Source organism: Oreochromis aureus, linkage group 22, assembly GCF_013358895.1.
Source record: "Oreochromis aureus strain Israel breed Guangdong linkage group 22, ZZ_aureus, whole genome shotgun sequence".
Taxonomy (NCBI): domain Eukaryota; kingdom Metazoa; phylum Chordata; class Actinopteri; order Cichliformes; family Cichlidae; genus Oreochromis; species Oreochromis aureus.
In genome coordinates, this window is record NC_052962.1 from 35,149,448 (window position 1) to 35,169,877 (window position 20,430).

Genomic DNA, 20,430 nt, shown 5'->3' on the forward strand with positions numbered 1-20,430 from the left:
GTGCTTTTAATTCAAGAAATGCATGAGTGATGGTATGAGAGGTTGAGTTTTTTTTCTCTCAGTTCAAAAACACATAAGTATATACACTTGGTACACCCACTCAAGAAATTATTGTGTGACTGATGCTACAAAACTGACCTAAGGAATGGTGATGTGTGTGAAGAAGTGTTAATTGTCCTGATGTTTGAAAGAGCTCTATTTAAATGTGTGTGAGTGAAATGAAGGTGTATTGTTTTTAGATCAAGATTTAGTAGAATTACTGATTGTTTGTAGACTCTGAAATTCAAAGAGAGACAGAGTCTGCAGAAACAGGAAATGTGTGCCTGTGGTGTGTCGGTGACAGGAAATAGTGAACAGGAAATGTATGCCCATAAAAGGTAACTGAGTGTGTAGAGAAAGAACACAGAGAGACAGACGAGTTAAACTCGAGGGAGATGAAGCAAATGGAGGTTTTAAGAAAAAGAAATGGAAAGGATATTAATTCTATGCTTTAGTGTGCCAATACAGGTGGACTTCTCTCAACATGGGACTTTGAGTAACCGGCAAAAAAGGATAGATTAACATTGGGAAAATAAGCCAATCTTTGGCTGAAATTTTACAGCTTCACCTGTCATTTTGTCCCGAAACTGAGAAGAAGTTCAAAGGACAGTCAATCTCCTGATGAAGACCGACAGAACATCGTGGACTCGAATACAGCAGGCAAACGACAGTGCCCCTGATCCATTAACACTGATGACGACTGACGACCAGCAGAAGCACGTAAGAAAAGCAAAGCTGTAACATGTGCTGTGAATCATAGGCTGGGCAGTTGAACAGTGGGATAAAGAACTGTGGAAGAGCACTGGACATTGAGTGTCATATTTGCCATGCTTGGAGTAATCTTGGAAGAGAAGACTGAAGAGAAGAATGGAGAAGAAAAAGAGAAGGAACAAACTGTGTTTGCTGGAGCTTTGAAGCCCGAACAGGACACTGTGAATGAAAAAGGACCAGGGAGAGGTGAACCTGCACGAGTCTGACTGAGAGAATATAGGGTAGGATTGGATTGAAAATTGAAGCCGGAACTCATGATTGTTTAGTGATGTCCACCATATCACGTTTAAAAGAGGTAAACATGAATAGAAAACACACATACACAAATTGTTACATGTGAAATTATTTTTGAAATGAATCAGAAGTGAGATAGTTTGAATCTAAAGCTCAGTGAAAAGATGCATAAATTAAATATGAATACATAAAAATGCAATGAAGAGCACAATATAGGATGCAATGAAGATGCAGCTTACACTTAATTAAGATGATCACATGGCAGAGGTGGGACCAAGTCATTGTTTTGCAAGTCTCAAGTAAGTCCCAAGTCTTTATCCTCAAGTCACAAGTCAAGTCTCAAGTAAAGTCAAGCAAGTCAGAGTCAAGTCGCAAGTCAAGACAGACAACTTTCAAGTCAAGTCCCAAGTCCGAAACTTTGAATTTCAAGTCCTTTCAAGTCTTTTTTTTTAACCCTCTGGGGTCCCGGTATAATTGGCCGTTCTTGACTACTTTTGATTTTACTTCTATATTTCACTTTTAAAATATGTTTTTCTTGCCTTGTTTGGTATCATTATTTACAGCACAACCTCAAATATCTGAAATTTGAGTTATTTTTTCATTTTGGTATACTATATTAGCACAGTTGATCTAAATTCAGACAAAAATTCAGAATCCGAGTAGAAAAAGTTATATTTTTTACATGTTTAACGAATCATTTTCATAACTTGAAATGCAAATAGAAATTGTACATTTCTAAAAATTATGCACAAGTTTTGCAAACAACAAAGTTATATGGTACTATTTACTAAAAATGCAGCCAAGGCCTCAGGCGTTTTTTTATATAACCATTTAAATCTATTTACAGAACAATCAGGTGTGCTGCATCAAATAAGAAGGCACACAAATTATTTGTGCCAGTCCAAAAATGTAGTTTGTGTTCAGTATAAGACAGAGGAGAACACCACAGGCCTAAACCCTGCAGGTCTGACAACTGGAGGTGCAACAGTCCAGTTTTCTATGTGGAGACAGCGTTTACACTGGAATCTGCCTTTGACAGCTTTTTTAGATCAAATATGAAATTCAGCAGTCTAACTGACACACAATACAAAACAATAACTACACAACAAACTAACTATAGCCTCCAAACACGCTAAACGTCACTAATGTCTCACATATGAAACTCTCTCTCTCTCTTTCTTTCGCTCGCCCGCTTTCCGTCATGGTGTCACTCCTAAAACTTCCCTTCTCCTAAACAACCAAATGTCACATGTTGCCTTATCATTTTTTTGATTGGCTGACATGGTAAACTCTAACACCAATAGGGAAGGGGTGTTTTTCTTTTTTTTTTTCACTCGCAAGTGGAGAGCGTATGCTAGGCTGTCTGTAGAAAGCGCCGTTTTTGTCTAGCATCCCTGTTGAGAATAACCTTTGCAAATAAACAACAGCTAATAATATAAGATCAAAGTATTTTATTTGATGTATTGACATAAATGACAGAAGAAAAACGCCATGTATAGCAGGACTACTCAATTACACACTAAGGTGGGCCACATTTTCTTTTTTTTTTTTTTTTTTTTTTTTTTTTTTTTTTTTTAAAAAAAGAAGGAAATTACTCCTCTGCATTTAACCCATTCACCCAGTGAAGCAGTGGGCAGCCACCAGTGCAGCGCCGGGGAGCAGTGTGTGGGGACGGTACCTTGCTCAGGGGTACCTCAGGGTAGCCGTTCAGTGGGGTCGAACCCCCGACCTTCCGATCATGGGGCAGACACTCTACCTACTGAGCTATCCCTGCCTGTGGGTGGGCCACATTTTCTAACCAAAAAAATATTTTTTCCCTGGCTCAGACATGCAAAAGTTAAACACGACCATACACTAATTGCAAATTAAACACAGTGATTTTGAATTGTGATGTGATGGTAAAATAAATATTTGTCAGTCTAAACTGGGTTAAATCTACGGGGTTAATGATGGGGAGGAGACGGAGAGAGACTGAGTACAGCTACAGAACCCACTTTCTGAAACGGACCCTGCTCACCATTCACCGACAATTCTGAGCTAACAAGTTGCATGTTATTCTTGGATGCGCTTGCAGGACCGGATTTAAAATAGCATGACAAACATATCATACCTCTTAAAGCCAAACAGTATCATCAACGTAGTTCGAAGAACATTTGCTAATAAGATGAAGTTAGCTAAGTCAGCTGTCTCATCGTAGCAAAAAAAAAAAAAAAAAAAAAGCACCACCTACCGTTCTTTATGCAACTTCAAATGTCGGACAAAGTTGGAAGTTGTTCCATCTCCGTCTGTGATTCTCTTCTTGCATGTTTTGCATATTGCATTTCGTTTTTTGTTGACTACTTGTAGTTTATGTACCGAAAGAAATTACTCTTGGAAGCATTTTTGGCTCGGCGTTTTTGTTCTTGTTTTTTCAAATCTGGTTAATTTGATTGGCTGTGCTACAGCCCACGCTCACATACATACGGAGTGTGGTAAGAATGAATGAATGAATAAAGTGAATTAATGGTCCGCACTTTTTATATAATATGTATGTTAAATTTTAGATTTGGGTAAAATATCAAGTCTTTTCAAGTAAACAGGTTCAAGTCCAATTCAAGTCCCAAGTCACTGGTGTAAAAGTCCAAGTCAAGTCACAAGTCTTACAACCTTTTTTCAAGTCAAGTCTAAAGTCATAAAATTAATGACTCGAGTCCGACTCGAGTCCAAGTCATGTGACTCGAGTCCACACCTCTGTCACATGGCATGCAACGAAGAAAGCAGCTTACACTCAAGTAACATGAAATGCAATGAGGAACACGCTTACATTCATATTCATGACATAAACATCACATAACTGGCATTTGTGACAGGAAAGAGAGAGAAGTGGGTCGTTTAAGCACTCGTGATAATAATGAAAATGTCTTAGTTTGTTATTTTCAGGAGCAAAGCAGACCTGGACCAATTCTCCAGATGCAGCAGTCGGAAGGAAATTATAGGTTAACATCAATGGATAAGTTAAGGCAAGTTTCTGGTTGAATTGTTCACAGCATGATGTGTCCATGAACCTGAAAAGCAAGCCCTAACACCTGGGTGAAGACCAGGAGGGTTGTCATTTAAAGGGGGAAATCAAAGTTTGGGTTAGTAATTCGGGGAAGGAGAAAACTGACTGCTTAATTGGAGAATTGGGAAGGAGTCTGAAAGACTGCGAAGCCATAGATGCAAAAATAACACACACAAACAGAGAATGCACTAACCTTACAAAGACAAGCTCATGAAGATTAATGCATAGACATTGATTAAACCCGGCTAAGAACACAAGCATACGCAATGAAGATCAGCTTGCTACTTGTATGAGTGAGAGAATGGTGTGAATGTTTAATAAAATAGACTTAAAGCTTGAGGTTGAAGTTGACTCAAAGGGGTTATATGACAAGGGAGTGAGCTATGGGAAAAAACAAAAGAAAAGTGATTAAAGTAGTTTTTATAAGAGGGACTTAGGAGTGCTCTTGCACTGAGTGATCAAAGTGATCAAAGTAAGCGATTAGTATAGAAAGAAAATGAAAATAATTAAATAATGTGTTAAGGTTTAAACATGTATTTCTCTTGTCAAGTTGGCTTGTTGAGCTATGACTCAGTATGCAAATTAGCTGGAGTGAGTGGTGACGAAGACACTTCCTGTGTGTCTGTGTGTCGGAGGCTTTCAGTTCAGGAAACAGAGCGGTGACTGGGGAGGATCATTTGGCAAAATATAATGGTAAAGTAACAGGATAATTGATTACGGTGGTCAGGTCTGTTCAGAGGTGCAGATTTGGACAGGAAATTTATAATTTAGTGATGGTACGTGGTTGTAATGGGTTTACATCTTATGCTGAATGAAAGCATGGCAAAGTGAGGAAGGGAGACATTGTTCAAACAGTCTTTGATCTTTTGATGAGGTCCATGTTGCAGTGAACGGGTGAACTTTGAGATCGTTTCAGATTTTTGAGGCTGTTGTTTCTATTTCGAGAGGGGGAGTTTGATTAAACATGGATATGTCTGAGAGGGGCCCAAAATTTTGTAGTAGTGCACTCAGAAAAAAAAACCTGTCAGGTGATTTTGTTTGGTACTTTGATGAGCTAATAATCAGCTCCCTTTTTTCTCATTTTTGTTCTAAGCAGGCCTGGAAGAGAGTGAACTGACGGCGCTGACAAAATTCAATCCAGTCAAAAGTATAGAGAACTATTTTCCTAAAAAGGAAAACGAAATAAAACAAATGATTGAGCTCATTTTGCTGATGTGGAGCATCTGATGACGTGCGCAGAAGGCTGCAGTATCAGCAAAAATATCATGTGTGAATGCATGTGAGTGAATGCGAGTGATTGGACCAAGGGGGGAAATAAATAAAAGGTTGACAAACAGGAGGAGTGGAAGACTTATATCTGGGGATGTTGATGTTTTTACTGATTTGGGTTAGACCATGTTATTACATTATAAAATGCTAAATGCTAAAAGGGAAACATTGTTTGATGTAACTCAAGTTACCATTAACTGAGGTAACACATGATTAATAACTGTTCTGTTTAAGCTTATTTTTGTCATGACACAGATTGGATCATAAAGGGGGAGTTGAGTATGTAATGTAAAGTACAGGTTTTTTCCAGGAAATTCCAAGGATCCAGACTTTGAAGGGAGCAGGAGTTTGAGAAGATTTGATGTGATGATTAAATTGATTTTATTCCTTAAACACAGGTTTTCAGGGCCGGAGCAAAATACCAGAGAGGAGGATGGCTGAAGTGTTTGGGGAAATGATATGACTAACCTTTTTTCCCTTTTAATTTCCTAAGCTCGGGTGAAGCATTTTGAGTTTTTGCCACATGAGATGTGTCAAAAAGAGAGGGATTTAAGGTTTAATTTGTTTAATTTGAAATGGGTTTTAGTATGATTTTATAACGATTGGGGTTGTTTGATAATTTAGATATGGTAAAACTGGGGCAGAGATTGTTAATTCTAAAGAAAGGATTAAAATGAACTGAATTTGGTTTAGAAGATAAAATGCTGTGTTAATAAGAAGTTGTACACCAAACTTAGAGGGAAACTGTGGGAATAATAATAATGGGGAAGATTAGTGAAGATTTTAGGAGTAGAAAATGTTTGGTTTCTTTTTGATTTTTAGGATAAGTTGTTATAATGTAGGCTTTAGAAACAGATAGTAAATAGATTTATTTCTGGAGTAGATGAGAGAGCTTCTTAAGAGAGTGTTAAAAGTGTCGCTGACTCAAATGAATAATATTGGAGATTATATACGTAGAAATGATTTTTTCTTACACATTGCGATTGTGCTCATTAACAGAGTTGATGTTCGGTCCATTTAAGGTCATAAGCTTCGATGAGCGCAATGTCTCAGTCGATATATTGTGGGGGACTTGGAGCAATAGAAGGATAAACAGCATTCACGCTTACAAACACACATGATTTAAACATAGGCGAGGCCAAAGGCCTGAAATCCATTTAGCATTTAACTGAATAGGAGTTTCGCTTGTAACTAAATTGGGTGACATGTAAAAGATTGAGATAACACATGCAGCTCCACATGAGTCTTATTATATAAAATGCAGTTACAGAATAACAAATGCTTGTTGAAGGGACCAAGTTTTTTGTTTAAAACAGAAGCAAAGGGAGAAAGCTTATATATTTTGGTTAAGTCTGATAAAGTATAAATTAGAGTGAATCATTACATTAAGAGCAGCAAAATGAAATAAAATGTTATACCAAGAATCGAAATAACACAGGAAAGGTGAGTTCTAAAATACAGTTAGAGTTCAGCTCTTAGCTATGATGAAATTTATTTAGGAGCTATTGATTATATGTTTACACTCAGTTGATTAAAGTGGTTGTTTTTTCTTTGATCCTTTAGTAGAATAAGCAGTTATAGTGATTTTCTTGATACATTTTCTTGTGATAGGTGACTTTAGATGAGAGTTAAGGCACTTGCAGCAGCGACAGTTTTGTGCACAGGATGTTGATGATCAGATAAGGAAGCAACAGGAAGCACATGCAGAGACGTGCAAGCAGCGCTTTAAGAGTTTTACAAATGCTGAGTAATGTTGAATAATATATAGAAATAAAAGTCAAAAACCGAATACGAAATTAGGTTCATGTTTTGAGTAATATTAGGTTGAATCAAGTTTGAATAAAGAGAACAATTGAGGAACAGAGTAAGTTAGCAAGCCGTAGGAGGAAAAGGTGTTTTGTTTCCTTTGCAGGGCACCTGATGGACCACGAGAGAGGGACCGAGGAAGAACCTAACTTTACCCATGGAGTGTTCTTGGGGGGAGCTGGCATTTCTAGAGAGGGTCAGAGCAATGATATAAGTGGTGTGGTGACCCTCTTTGAGGGCCACCACAAGAGAGGGAATTGTCAAGAGGAGAAATATTTTACTGCTATTATTTGCTGCTATTTTTACAATCATCATTACCATTTCATTTTTAATAGTGATGTTGCATGCAGATGCATTCAGATGTTCAAATATATTGGTATTATATTAGTCTTTATTACAGGTCCAAGAAGAACCACTTTAAACTGTTGAGTTGAATCTATAATTTTAAAAGCTTTTGAATGTTTTTATATTCTTACACTGGAGTCTTCAGTGGGGGAGAAACTGAGTTGCAGGCTGACAGGAAACGGCATGCTTTGCAAAAGTGCAACTGAAAGCAGAGTCTGAGTGCAAGTTAAGAGCAGGTTATTTAGTAGAGGCTCTTGATTAAAACATTTACTCAACATATTACATATATAGTTCAAGGATGAGCCTCTGTTCGGGTGAAAGGTTATGAAGTGAAGGGTGAAACAAAGGGCAGCAGAAGCTGACACATACACACACATATTAGATAGACTCATTTATATAGGTAAGAGTTTAATCATGTTTTGCTATAACTGCAAAGTTGGGGTGCGTACGTGTTGGACTGTTCCAGGAAGTACACCAGATGTCCCAGAGATAAGCGACAGCGAAGACGAGCTGAGGGGAAGCACCTGGGTTTGAGCCGAAGACGATGTTCTCTGGACTGTGTCAAGGGTTGACAGAACATTTGTGGTTTTGGATTGACGTATGCTGTATTGTGTCTGAGAGGGGGGGGGGAGCAGTATCACCCCCAACCCTATAAAGCCTTTGTTCTGACTATTGTAAGACAGTTCAAACCCTGAATCTGCAAAGTGTTTGGACTCCACATGTGTATCCATTAAAATGTCGTCTAATTGCACCAGGCCGGGTCAGTGGTTATTTTGGATTCCTCCTCAATATTTGAACCTTAACAATAACCAAGTGTTTTCACTTATCTGTGACAAACTGAACTAAAACCAAGCTCGCTGAACCAGTTTGTACTGACCCTCGGCTGTTCCCAAAGAATATCATGACCTGCAAGAGGCATTTAGTAAGCATAATGTCATGGCTGGTGAAGCAAAAACACAGAGTGGACCAAAAGGCAGATTCAAACAAGGGCGTAGAGTGACGTTAACAAGTAAACATAAAAAGGCAAACTAGTGAACATGGACTGGGAACTATATGCAAAGGCGTGAGCTAAATATTAGACCTATGAGCTATATACATGTGCATGAGTTAATACTGTAACTGTGAACATGGCCAACAGGCTATATACAACGATGAGAGGAAAACACTATAACTACCAACTTGGGCTACTCAGGGTAATAGGCACATGACGTAACAAGATTCCCGAGCTAGAGCATGAATTATCAGTTATTATAAGTTGATGAGGACACAGGGGTGCTAGAGCCGGTAGTCTGAGACACTGCAACAAAAGGAGAGAAGGGTCAGTGTTGCACCAGGGCAAGGAAAACTGAGGGCATGGAAATTCAGGCAACTGATCTAGAGGTAATGTTACAGCTTATTTGGTTGCAGGTGAAGGGACGTGAGAGGGCGAGGCGAGGTTGCGGAGGTCCAGGTGAGTGTTGGTATGAATTGATCCAAGATCACAGGTAGTGAAGCGGGGGTGGGCAGGCGAGAAACAGAATGGAGTCTGCAACGTAGCTGTGGCTGAGCTGTATGCAGGTAAGTCCAGCGAGCAGGTGCATGAGATAATTGTAATGGCAGATGTTTCCATGGGTAATCTGCAGACACAGGAGAACAACATAAGTAACAAGCATATAATCAGCAATCGAAATGAGTTGGCCTAGAACTAATGCTGGTTAGCAGACAATCTGGCAAAGACTAGTTGTGTGTGCTGGTCTTAAATACAGCCAAGACGATTAGCTCCAGATGCGGCTCCAGAGGGAAAAGTAAGGCGGCTCTGCCCAGACAATAAAACATGAATCTCAGCAGAAAAACAGCCAGTCACTCAGACCATGACACATAAAGCACTATGACTTCCACCCCATAGGTCGTATGTCTGTGCTATTGATCTCCTCCTTGGTGCCCCTTTGCCCTCTAGTCGGCTGCTCAACATTTCAAAGCCTGAAAGAGAGGCTAAATAAAAATATATCACCGAGAGTCACTGGCCACTAGAATCGTATGGCCGTCCTCCTCCCTTGTGGGTGCTGGATTCTTTTTTTCTTTTTTCTTTAATGGCACCACGGTCTTCACGAAGCTCAACAGAGCAGTCCGTTTATGCCTCATGGAGAACTGGCTTTATGTAAATGCCAAAAAATGTGAGTTCCACTCTGCTTCTGTAACTTTTCTGGGATATGTATTTGAAGGATGGCAGGTGAAGACTGAACCAGCTAAGGTTCTAGCCATCAAGGAATGGCCAACCCCCTCGTCGTACAAACAGGTCCAATGCTTCCTCGGCTTCGCCAGTTTTTATCGCTGTACTATATAAAACTACAGCCAGGTAGCTGCTTCACTCACCACACTCACCTCCACCAAGAGACATGTTCACTGGACAACTGAAGCTTTCAATATGCTCAAGCACCTGTTCACCTCAGCCCCCATTGTCGGAATTAATAATTTAAGATTGTCATTTATGCTTAGAAATATATAATCTTTTGTATGCTGATAAAATATCTTATCCTTATTTGGTCTGATAAGATTCTATGTGCACTTGTCTACCATAAGATGAGAGGAAGCAGTCTCGACGTTATAATTTCCATTATAGCTTTAGAAACCAGACTGTTCTGTTCTATTAAAGTGCAAGAATTCACACCTTTAAATGTTCATTTGAGACATGACCTATTGCAAGAGATTATATCTGCTCTTACTGATATATGGTATAGCAAACACACGTATATCTGTTTTAGTCTAAGTGCCTTTTGTTTAGCTGGACCGCTAGAACTCCTGGCACCAGCTTTGGGGAGTCTTTATGGGGTCACACTCTGACCCCCCCCCCACACACACACACACACTTACACAACGCACAGGCAAGGTACTCTTTGTGTGTATGTATACGTCATATGTTAATGAACCTATGCATATTCATGTAACCTCACTAAAAGAGCAGTGTTACGGGGGAGCGGATGAGAGCGACTGGGGTCAAGCGAAGGAACGGCGTTTGTCCAGTTCTCTCCCGTGCACAAGAAACATAAAGAACTTTGCCTACTCGTGTCTTGCTTTGCTGTGTAATTACATTGTCTTCAACGTTCCAGCGAATAGGGTTAAGCTACAAACCTATCATTAATTGGTCCTTCGACGCCGGATCCCTGGAGTCGACATTCACCGAGGGGAGAAGAGACATGCTGAAAGACTGATGTCAGCCAGGAAGTTCCTGTGGATTAGCTGTCTGTCTTTTCTCCTCGCTGAATGACGATCGGCGGGATTCGAGGCTATACTACACGCTAAGCAACACCGAGTAAGTTTAGAGTCCAACTCTATAACTGTACATCTTCGGCGCTCAGTGGGGCGTTGTCCATGGCCACTTAGTGGGGCTAAAATTCGCCGTCTTAGTGGGCTCAGTGGGTTTTTTTGTACAGAAGCATTAAGTCGCAGAGTTGCGCAGCCTTGAAGAGTGTGTGGAGAAGACCAGCCCACATCAGCAGCAGTTAAGATATGCTCTGGTGAATGGCTTCCCCCCACCCCGTGCTGACACAAAATGTTTAGATGATTCTTTAGATTGCCCTGATCAACAACAGCCTATGCTCCAGACCATTAATTTAACCAGTTGTTAACAGTAATCTGCATTAAGCTTAGGGTTGCTCAAATTCAGTACGATCACATATGAGATTAAGTAAAATAGGCAAATATTTGAACTAATGACGTGCATAGAGGCACTTGACCTGTTTGAAAGACTGTCATCCTAATATGAGCCATTGTTGAGATATAGAGCACACCTATGAAAACAACTAATATGCTTAACCCTATATGAAATAGCTGAAAACTACTTGACGAAGAAGCTGAATTGAATATGAAAATGCAAGTCTTTGCCACTGTGGGGCAAAGCACGCAACCACTGTGTGAGGTTGCGTTGCTGTCTCTTCTGAGCTGATGAGCAAGCTACACATTGTCAGATCGGGAGCTGGCTGAGAACTCATCAAAGAAAGGGGAAGAGAACTATGATAACTATGATAACTGGAGTGTGCAGCGTTTCTGTGAGCAGTTTTCCTGCATCTTGACTTATGTGTGTAGAGTGTTCATAGCATCAGCATCATGTTTTTGTTTATTTCTTTTGTTGGGTTGAAATAACTAAATAAACTTGTGATCATACTTATGGATCACCATGGCACATATCATCAGCCATATGATTTATTTATGCAGATGAAAAAAGTGAGTGTGAATGTGTCTGACGTCGCAGTGTGTGTGTGCGCGCTGTGTAAAAGTAATTGCCTCCAATTGTGAGAGCGGTGATTCTGCAGGTCACCAGCTATTGTAAAGGAAAAAACAAAAAACAAAAAAAGAGACAAAATTTACATTCTAGATGAAAAATAATCATAGGAAAAAGGTTTTGTGTTTATCAGCCAAGAACAACTACAATCCCATTTTCTGCTTTTAAGAAAGGAGAGTTCAAAAAACAGAGAGTTCTGTGTGTTGGTTAAGCAGTGATGATAATAATGAAAAGTCTTAGTTTTGTCACTTTCAGATGAAAAGCAGACCTGAATCAATTTTCCACATGCAGCGGTCGGAAGAAAGTTGTAGTTTAACATTATTGGAAACGTTCAGGCCAAGTTTTGGCTAACTTATTTACAGCACCATGTGTTCTTCATCCTCACAAGCGAGCTCTCACTTCTCCCTGAAGACAAGGAATGCAGTTCCAAAGAGCAATAACATGGCAGATAAAGAGACAGCAGCAAAGTCCTGAGCAAAGAGACCCAGCAAGCAGCAGCAGTGTGGACAAACAGCATCGGAGAAGAAAAACAAACCCATCATCCTGACTGATTGGATGAATGGCACTGTGTTTCCAACAAGCTGCAACTTCACGGTACCTGTGAAAAGAACGTTTGAGGAGAACTGAGGAGACTGTTGGAGGTTGACATTTGCCACTTTTGGAGTAAAATGGCAAGAAGAGACAGTGGAACACAGGACAAAGCTGAAAGAGAACTGCCGGCTATTGGACTGTTGAAGTGGGAGAGGACAAAAGAGTGAGTAGGTGAGAACACAGAGGAATGCTGTTGTTTAATGTGGGAAATCAAAATTTGGGTTAGCAAACCTGGGAAAAAGTAGACTGACTGCTTGGGTGGGAGGATTGTGAAGGAGTCTGAAACACTGAAGGAGGAAGCATATACAAAATCACACACACAAACAAAACATGCATTAACCTTACTAACACAAACACAAGAGAGCTCATGAAGATTAGACAACATCTTGAGCATGTGAGTCTGTTTATGAGCTTGTCCCAGTCACTTCGTGTGATGAAAAGTGATGCAAAGACCAGTGGACTCATAGCACAATAGTTACAAAATGATCAAATAATAGCAGAGAAGTGTGTAGGAAAGGCAGCTTTAAGAACATGCCCTGCTGGAGATGCAGCTCCAGACACATTGATTAAACCTGCCTAATAACAAACACACATGCAATGAAAATCAGCTTGTTATCTCTCATCAGTGTTAAAATAGTGTCAATTTAACAGACACTTGTTATCAAATGCTGAATTTATCCAATGCTGACAATTAACTCTCTAGGCTGTAGGACAACAGTTTAACTTTTGTGGGAAAAAAGATTCTGGTTTGACCAACCAGTGATCAGACAATAAATTTAGTTGTTAATATAGTAAATTGGGAGATGCTTTCTGCCTGATTGATGCAGAACAAGTAATTTACTGTATGAGGGAAATTCTATTTTTGTGATAATATTTTGAACATGCATTTCTGTTGTCCTGTCAACTTGGTGGGTTAATAGCTGATATGCAAATTAGTTGATCGTTCTTAGATTAATGAAAGGTGACTGAATTCTAACACAAGTGAGTGTTGGAGTTTGTTAGAGTGGAGACTCTAAAACACTGAGTTTCCTGTTTTGATGTGCAAGTGAATCCTGCACCCAGATACACAACTCTGAATACATAAGAACAAACGTCTTTTGTGAAGTACATGATAACATGTCACATGTTTTGTGATGAAGGGGAAAAAGGAAAACTGAATAAAATGGGTCTGTGGCCTAAATGAGTGAAAAGCACAAACATGGGGTTTAAACTCATATCTAATAAGACATTAGGGTTATGTTGTGTGTTGTGTGGCTGATGGATGGTTTGGAGTTTATCTAGCTGATGATTTTTCTTTTGTTGCGAAGTATGATTTACCCTCCTGAGATGAGGAGCATGTGTCATGACTTAACGAGGCCTTTTTATTTTGATACTTTCACAGTGCACTGAAAGTTTTGTTTGATGATCTCTGTTTGAAGCAGATCTGCATGATTAGAACAGAAGCGCTATACGACACGTCATCGAGAAAATTGTTACAAGTGAGTTTCTCCACATTAAAATGGGCTCAGGAGAAAGTCACTTATCTGGGACAATTAGAAAGTAAGTTCCTGTCCAAAAGGATTCAGTGAGGTAATCCAATCTAAAGTTCTTCTTTTTCTTTTTGAATGACGTCATTTTGCTGAGGGTGGAAACTAAATGCTACGATAGTTTCCACTATCAGCAAAGAATGAATGAATACATGAATGAATGCGTGAAAGAGAAAAAAAACTGACCGACTGGTAAAAGCTGACAAAAGCTGACAAGACTTGACCACTCCTCCACCTAGACAGGACAAAAGGGTGGATGAATTTATATGTGTTTCTTTTTACAGGAGCAGAAAGATGACAGCAACATCCTAGGTTGCGTGATAATTTAACCTTTTAAATGCCACTTTCTGTGTTTGTGAATCTACTAGGGGTGTGTTATTCATGGGCTTGTGTTGCTCACAGAAGTTACTGTGACAAAGTGTGTATACACCTGCGCAGCGCTAACATTTGCATTTTCTTTTCTACAGCATTACAGTTCTTCATGTGATTTGATCATGTGATTTATACCAGGATAGCAGGTTGATGTTTTTCTACGACAGGATTTCTGGGTTTATGTGTGAAGAAAACTGTGTTTACAGGTTATGAGTGGTGATGCTGTTACACCGTGTTTTTGGGAAAATGTGAAGGTTATTTTGACAATGTGAATAACGTGAGAAATTTCCTGTGTTGAAACTAGTGTCATTTCTTTTCACAGCTATGGATGGTTAACTTTATGGTCTTTTTACAGCACCTCTGGAACCTGTCAACTTGTGTCTGACCACCAGGATTGTCCATGTGTGTTGCTAATGTTGGTTTTTTAAGAGTGCATGTAGAGGATTCAGCAGAGGCAGACACAAGTGACATAAGAAAACAAATGAGAGATACCGTGTTTATGGAATAGTTTAATATGGGGCTCATTAGCTGGCCACTATTGAGCTCCTAGTGTTAAGTGAGTGGAGTGACTTTGCTTAAGGGAAGTCACCGATTACATTAATGTTGACTGAGTACATTGGATGATCCATGTCTGAGGCAAATTATGGCAATAATTGTAGTTTACTGATTTGAGAAAACCTGCCCAGGACACTTGTCTTGCTGATGCTGAATGCTTTATTACTCTTATGATACAATTGTTTACAAGTGTGAAGTTTGATTTCACTTCCAGATCTCGTTTTCCAGGCCATGATGGTGTGTATGCAGGCTCCAGGCAGAGCCAGGTTTTAAACAAACTTAATATGCAAAGCACACTGACATCTTTTATTGCAGGGTTATAGGTCCGGGGTGGTGCTGCTCCGGAGGAGGAGACGCCCTGATGTTGCCTGGGACGTGATCTAGCTAACCTTTTTCTTTATGACAGGAATCTGGTTTTGATGAGTTGACTCATGGGACTGTCCATGCGTCAAGAGGAGGGGTCCAGAATTACATGAATTACATGAAATTATGTTTTCTATGTTTTCTAAACTATGTTTTTATGATTGCTGCAGTGATTTGTGTGATTAACAGTTCATTAACGGGTATTAAACCTATACAAGTGGTGCATCCATGTTTAGATGAGGCTTTGATGGCCTATAAGTGAAGTTCACCGAACTAATGAATGTAGGTTGATGATGATTGACATGCTTTCCAGATATAAGTTTTTCCTCCTAGCAAGGAAATACAGGTGCAGCAGTCAGAGTATTGCTGAAAGGAATCTCCTGAGAAATCTTCAGAGGCCCAGTGAGAAGCGAGAACCATTCCAGGCATAGCTGACAGCCCAGGCAGTGGTTGAGGTCAGAGGTCGAGCTGTTTGGGGCCCACCATGAGATTAGATTCCGGAGCCACAGTAAGGACCATGAAGCTGCGTTGGAATGAGAGCTGTGCCAAGGGGGCTTTCCAGAGGCCAACAGAGGAGATTGTGGACAACAGACGGGCACCTGAAGGATGAGGGGAGCATGCCAAGCTCCATCGACAGCGCAGGGGGAATTTGAGGATGACATCATGATTCTGTGAAAAGCACAGGAACCAGAAGCTGTGGTGGTGATGACAGCAGTTTCCTATGAACATCACCTAATGATGTCACCTAATGATGTCAGCCCACACAAATATATCAACAGCATATATCAACAGCAGTGATCACAAAACGGTGTATAACTGAACACAGTAGTGAGATCTTTAACCAGGTCTTCCCATTAACACCTGACCTGTCCAGAGGTTCAGTCAATGAGCTCGTCAATAGCTTCAATGCTAAAATGTTAAATGTAATGGACACTATTGCTCCCATTAAGGTGAAGGTTATCTCTGGAAGGAAAAAGTCTCCATGGAGAAACTCCACACTGGTGAAAAATGAAAAAAGAGAGTGTAGGAAAGCTGAGCGCAGATGGAGAAAAACAAACCTCCAGGTTCATTATGACATCTATAAAGAGAAACTTCACAATTATAACTTACAACTGAGGAGTGCAAGGAAGTCCTACTTCTCTGACATCATCACCAAAAACAGTCATAACGCTCGGGTCTTATTTTCTACAGTTGACAGGCTAACAAACCCTCCTGTGTCAGTGGCAGCTGAACTTCATTCGACCATAGCCTGCAATGACTTTGCCAAATTCTTCACAGAAAAAATCCAAAAGATTAGACAAGCAATTAATACATCAACATCTGATCCAGGAAATGTACTGTGTCCACCGAAAAACCGTTTAAACACCATCAAACAGTTTCACCCTATTAACAGCAAAGACCTGGAGGACATCTTAGGTCAACTGAACTCCTCCTCTTGCTGTTTAGATGTCCTGCCAAGAAGTTTTTTCAAAAAAGGTCTCAAAGACTTTGGAGTCAGACCTGTTACAGATCGTCAACTTTTCTTTAATATCAGGTGTGTTTCCAGAATCACTAAAAACTGCTGTAATTAAACCTATACTAAAAAAGGACAATCTTGACAAGACACAAATGAATAACTACAGGCCGATCTCAAATCTCCCATTTTTAAGTAAGATTATTGAAAAAGCAGTTTCTCAACAGCTCAATTACTTCCTAAAACAGAATAACTGCTATGATGCCTTCCAGTCAGGTTTTAGACAGAACCACAGCACTGAAACCGCTCTGACCAAAGTGTTTAATGACATATGTCTGAACACAGACAGTGGAAGAATGTCAGTCTTAGTTTTACTGGATCTCAGTGCAGCATTTGATACAGTTGACCACAACATATTACTCAAACGACTGGAGAACTGGGCAGGTCTTTCAGGAACTGTACTAAACTGGTTCAAAACATACTTAGAAAACAGGAAATACTTTGTATCAATAGGTAACTTCACATCTGAGCAGACAAGTATCACATGTGGAGTTCCCCAAGGTTCCATCTTGGGACCCCTTCTGTTTAACATTTACATGCTCCCACTGGCACAGATTATAAAGAACAACAAAATAAACTATCATAGCTACGCAGATGACACACAAATATATATCACAATGTCACCAGGAGACCGAGGCCCTGTACAGGCTCTTGGTAAATGCATTGAGGAAATTAATGACTGGTTGTGCCACAATTTTCTCCAGCTAAACAAAAATAAAACTGAGGTAATGGTCTTTGGTGCAAAAGAAAAATGATTACAGGTCACCAGAGAACTTCAATCTATACACCTAAAAACCACAAACCAGGCGAGAAATTTGGGTGTAGTGATGGATGCAGACCTAAACTTAGAAAAACACATTAAGACAATAACAAAATCAGCTTACTATCACCTCAAGAATATATCAAGGATAAAAGATCTGATGTCTCAACAGGACCTGGAAAAACTAGTCCATGCATTCATCTTTAGTAGGCTTGATTACTGTAACAGCATCTTTACAGGTCTACCTAAAAATCAGTCAGACAACTACAGCTCATTCAGAACTCTGCTGCTCGAGTCCTCACTAAGACCAAAAAAGTGGACCACATCAGTCCAGCTCTGAGGTCTTTACACTGGCTGCCTGTCCGTCAGAGGATAGACTTTAAAGTTCTGATGCTGGTCTATAAAGCTCTAAATGGTTTAGGACCGAAATACATCAGTGACCTCCTGACCCAGTATGAACCTTCCAGATCCCTCAGGTCATCTGGATCCGGTCTGTTATCAGTCCTCAGAGTCAGAACCAGACACGGAGAAGCTGCATTCAGCTTTTATGCTCCTTATATCTGGAACAAACTCCCAGAAAGCCTCAGATCAGCTGAAACACTCAGTTTATTTAAATCCAGGTTGAAGACTCACCTATTCTCAGCTGCATTTGAATAAAGCACCAAATCCACACTTAAGTTTAAATTTCAAAACCTACTTTTTAACTACTGATTTTATCTACTGTTCTGATTTTATCTACTGTTTTGATATTTGATTTTATATACCGTTTTGTTTGTTTGTTTGTTTGTTTGCTTGTCTTAATCAAATTTAAATCATGCTTTTTATTTGTTTTTGTTTTTAATGTCTCTGTAAAGCACTTTGAATCACCTTGTTGTTGAATTGTGCTATATAAATAAACTTGCCTTGCCTTGCCTTGCCTTGCCTTGCCTAATGCTGTGTCACTGTACTGTGTATACGATGACACACTGAAGACTGCTGGGATCATAACAGCAGTAAGATAACTGGATCCATCACCCTTTCCAAAGAGGGTTTTCCTGCAGAGGATGGACAATGGAGGAGTCATAAATATCCCCCACAGGACGGAGGCCTGAAGTGAGGTGATGGGGGTTGGTAGAGGCCATAAAACTAGAGTGCTGACGAGGCCTGCAGCTTTCACAATAGCTGGGACCCATGTTGACAAACAACAAACTCAACTGGTATGTTTGAATGTCTATTCTACATACATTTGGACTCTGGTCCTATGGACAGTGATGTGAACACCTGGAAGAGACATCTATGATGCCCTGCAGAACTTAAACCACTCTGCAGAGAGACATGTGATTTACATGTCTAGAGGAGGAGCACCACCAAGCTGGGATGTTTTTGAAAATGTTAATTTCTCTTTTGACTATTAACAATTCATTTGTTTGCTTGTAGGATGCAGTTTGCCATTGAATGAGATCAATGAGAAATAGGATAACTGCTAATACATTTGTCAAACTGTGTACGTTTACAGTAATTTAGGGTGATTTGACAGATGCTGAGTATGAAAATGTTTGCATTGACACTGTCAGACATGAGGTGATCATAACTGGGGACTTTTCTAGCATAACTATCAAAAGGGGGGAAATGTTAGATTTGTATTGTTGATTGTCATTTATGCTTAGAAATATCTACTCATATTGTCATGATCCTGAGTCCATGACTCAGCGGTTTTGGGTTTGGTGTATTTATTGTTATTATTTGTGGGCTGTTTGGGATGGTTTGTGTTTTGGGATTTTGATACTGGGTTTCTGGGGTTGTGCTCCCTCTGTTGGTCCCTGGTGTGAGTGTTTCCCCTGTCTCGTCAGGTTAACCAGGTCCAGCTGTGTCTCCCACCTGTGTGTGATTTCCCAGTGTCCCTCTGTGTATTTATTGTGTGTGTTTGCCTTTGTTCCTCGTTGCGTCGTCTGTGTTCATCACTCAGTGTCACCCTGCCTACTCTGCATTGCTCTGTGTTCCTCCTCTGTGTCACCCTGCGTGCTCTCCCTGCTGTCCTCCCTCCATGCTCAGGTTTGCCGCTCTTTGGTTTAGATTCTCCCAGTTTAGTTCATCTTTAGTTCTGTTTTACCATCTTCACTTTATGTTTGGTATTCATAATAAATCTCCCTCACATCTGAATAAGTACTGCATTTGAGTCCTCCCTTCCACACCTCACACGGCCGCTGCCCCGAGCCGTGACACATATATGCTTAGAGTTTTATAATCAATGTCATGTTGGTAGAGGTTTGATCCTTAATAGTCTGCAAAGGCATTGTGTGCATTCCAGAGTGTTCTGGCATTCACACCCACATCCTGGGAGCATTGGAGAGATTATATCTGCTCTTACTGATATATAGTATAGCAAACACACGTATATCTGTTTTAGTCTAAGTGCCTTTTGTTTAGATGGACCGCTAGAACTCCTGGCACCAGCTTTGGGGAGTCTTTATGGGGTCACACTCTGACCCCCCCCCACACACACACACAACGCACAGGAAAGGTACTCTTTATGTGTATGTATACGTCATATGTTAATGAACCTATGCATATTCATGTAACCTCACTAAAAGAGCAGTGTTACGGGGGAGCGGATGAGAGCGACTGGGGTCAAGCGAAGGAACGGCGTTTGTCCAGTTCTCTCCCGTGCACAAGAAACATAAAGAACTTTGCCTACTCGTGTCTTGCTTTGCTGTGTAATTACATTGTCTTCAATGTTCCAGCGAATAGGGTTAAGCTACAAACCTATCAAATACAGACACTGATGCTGCTCACACACATGTCTGCTTAAGACTGTCACATGTATTGGTAATTGCATATTCATGTATGACTGCTTGTTGAGAATAAAAATGGCAGTAACGAGGGAGCCCGTCGGAATTGGCTAAGGACAGGTGAAGGGAGCATTACTTGGCCTTGACTGACTTCCCTCGCAAGCCCACAACACAGAGAGCGCCTTCTTGTCTTGTTTTGTCGTGCAGTTGATTGTCTTGT